The 3,471-nt window shown below is 36.2% G+C and overlaps 1 pseudogene; it reads right to left on the bottom strand.

Moving 5' to 3' along the window:
• Nucleotides 1-475: 475 nt before the first annotated feature.
• On the bottom strand, nt 476-2,626 carry LOC143575999 (protein DETOXIFICATION 55-like; annotated as a pseudogene).
• Nucleotides 2,627-3,471: the final 845 nt, after the last annotated feature.

Below are 3,471 nucleotides of genomic sequence, written 5' to 3'. Positions count from 1 at the left end.
CTGAAAGTAACAGTAATATAGCTTATTATACATACATCAGTAGACTCTATCTATTCTTTAGGTTACATATGGCCTCTGCTCTTTTGATTGCAACTCACACAATTTAATGTTATTTCAGTTTAAGTTTCTCTTACGGTTTCGGTAATAGTAGTTAATAGACAAAAATATGGAATGTTTTCATCCCTTTACTGTCACATCAAAGCTCGTATTGTAAGCATGGTTATTAAAGGTGCTAGACACATTCAAGGCGAATACGCCGTGCAAAAAATGTGAGGGACTAAAGAAAAAAAAGCTCACTTAAAAAAATTAAAATATATTATGTATTAGAAAAATAATACTATTCATATATAAAATAAACAAAAGCTATTACATAACATGTAATATCGTCTAATTAGTACCAAAAGTTCTAAAAGAATCAAGATTTAAATATAATTCCAAAACTTGAATAACAAGATGTTCAAAACACGAAAACCAAAAGTTCAAAAAGTAATAAATAGTAAAGGTTCAAATACCAATAGAGGTGTCGACAACTTCAAAAAGCAAGGGCCTAGCAACTAGAAGCACATATATTGCGCTTCGCCTGGAAAATGGGCCTGGGCGCAAGAAGCGAGGGCTTTTAATAACCATGATCGAAATGAACTTGAAGATTGCTAAGTACAAAGCCCTACTCTTATATACAAAACAAATAAGATTAACAACTCAACTATCTTTAACCAAATAGCTACCAATTAACAAAGGAAGCTGACTTGGAAGTCCACATCACTAACTAGGCAGTCAACAATAGTCAACACGTAGTGTTATGTTTGTTTGTAGTTAATGCTAAAGACTAAAAGAAGATATATAGATAGGAAATATTAGTACATACCATATGATGTATGATTTAAGAAATATTACAACAGACTTCATATTCTGTACATACATGTGTATTAACTATTAACTAAATAAACCCAATTTCTAGCTCACATTTCGTAGTTTGATCTTCATGTGTCCTTAACTGCATCTTTCTCCCAATCTGTCCTGTATATCACAGTCAAGATTGATAATAGACATGCCACATGCGCTGCTAAAAGCACATAACACATGTGTATGACTAAATAAACTCAATTCCTTGCTCACATTCCATCATTTGATCTTCATATGTGCACTCACTGCTTCTTCCTACCAACTGTCTTGCATCCGATTCTTCTTTTTCCCAATCTGTCCTGTAAATCACAGTCAAGATTGATAGTAGGCACACCACCTGTGCAGCCAAAAGCCCGTAACACAATCCCAAAAACCCTAATTTCCACATAAAAGCTGAATATATGGCTACTGGTGTACCCACCAAGTAAAACGCACATAGGTTAATTCTTGCACCAATAGACGGTCTTGCACTGCCACGTAGGACCCCAGAACATGTGGTTTGTGGGCAATTCGCCAGCTCGCATATTCCAATTATAGTAAAGCGGTCATTGTTAACTTCAAAACTTCGCTGTCATTAGTAAACACTTTTCCCCATGCTTCTCTTCCAAACAAAATCCCCAAAAGCCCAAAAAATGATGTTAAAATCGCCAGCCCGACTGCCACCAGTGTTGCCAAATGGGCCCGGCCCGGTTCTCCTGCCCCTAACTCGTTCCCGACCCGAATCGATACCGACATGCTAAGTGCTGATGGTAATGTGTACATTAACGAAGTCGTTTGGATTACTATAGCAGATGTAGCTAAAGCAATGTACGGTTTATGAAGATAACCAGCCAAAAGTGTCATTAGTTCATACCGCCACCATTCTGAACAAACCGCTAAACAGCTAGAAGCAGCGAGCCGAAACAGCACACCCCACCCCTCACCTAGTGACGACTCGGGTTCAGTCATTGGTTCAGACTTGCGTGTATGGGTGAAAAACATGTAACCGAGAATGAAAACCGATGTACTCAAGTTGGTTATTATTGTTGAAAGTGCAACCCCTTGAAGACCAAGGTTAAGGTTAAAGGCTAAAATGTTGGTGATTGGAAAATGTAAAAGTGTTGACAGTAAACTACACCACATTAATGGCCATGTTTTCCCGTTGGTTCTTAAAAATATACATAAAGGGTTTAGAATGCAATAGACAATAAGATCAGGGGCAGCATATTTACAATATAAACTAGCAATATGTGTGATCTCAGGGTCTTGGTGTAACTTAAGCATGATTGGTTCAAGGTTAACCCATAGAATCCCAATTGGTAATGATGCAATTAATAACATAAAAACGGTTCTCTGTAGGGATAAGTAAACCATGTGTAAGTTTCTTGAACCGAAAGCTTGGCTGCACAATGGCTCCATCCCCATGGCTAACCCTGATAGAACCGAGTAGCCGGTTATGTTTGTGAACCCTATGGCTAGTGCACCACCGGCTAGCTCAAGTCTACCTAGCTTTCCCATGCATGCAACTGAAATCATATTTTTAACATAACTCACCAACCCCATGGTGAAGAGTGGAAAACCTGTGGTTGTTATTATCTTTATTTCTTCAATGACCTACAAGAATTCATAACATAAAACATAACATGTTTATAAATCTTTGTTTAAAACAATATTGATCACAGTTGCTTACCATCGGAAGTATGAGATTGATTTGAGTGTAATCAGGCATGGTTTGCTTGTACAGCATTGAAATATAGGATTTGATGCAAGACATTGATGTCTTCAGTTCTTCATGCATACAAAATATAATGATCTAGAATAAGAGAGAGATCTGATAAGAGGACAGATGCTTAGTTGTCGGTGTTTAGAAAGGATTTGGCATGGTTTTATAGTAGTGAAAGGTGGTGGGGATACATGCAGATGTCAAAAAAAAGGAAACATACTTTTAGAAGCAAAGAATGTATTTAGACCATAGCAAAGTTAATGATAATTACATCAATACATGACACATGATATATGTACTTATTTTAGACATCATCTTTTACGAACGTGTTATGTTGGTGTCTTACCAGATGCCACATGTGACAGTCTTTAATTCGACAGCATGAACAATGTGAAGCTTAGAGTTGTATTTATAAACGAAGACCGTGTTGTTTATTTCAAGGACCACTTTAGAAGTTGTTATGTTATTCAAAAGATGTCACAGTTTCTTGTTAGCATCAAATGTTATGAAACTGTATCATAATCATAACATGTTATGAAATTTGACCAGTTTATTCTCATCTTTATCTCTATCTGTGTGTGAGTGTGCACATGAATAGTTGACAATCACCCATATGGTAAAATCTCAAATCAAAGTTATATGAAAAACCATGCATGTGGATTTGGTTACAACCCATGATATATCAATTGTCATCAATCAAACTTATCCCACTTTCAATGACTATCATGTAGAAAAATGATTATTGTTTACTTCATCTAATGATGGATTTTTTATGGATTTTTTATTATTTATTTACTTTATGGAAAGCAGATGGAAGAGATATCACACCATCCAGTTATATCCCACCTTAACAACTCTCATAATAT

The sequence above is a fragment of the Bidens hawaiensis genome, unplaced genomic scaffold, assembly GCF_021521415.1.
Source record: "Bidens hawaiensis isolate Kalapana, Puna unplaced genomic scaffold, B.hawaiensis_p1.1 tig00027829_1, whole genome shotgun sequence".
In the NCBI taxonomy this organism is placed as follows: domain Eukaryota; kingdom Viridiplantae; phylum Streptophyta; class Magnoliopsida; order Asterales; family Asteraceae; genus Bidens; species Bidens hawaiensis.
This window is presented reverse-complemented; position numbering and strand designations above follow the sequence as displayed.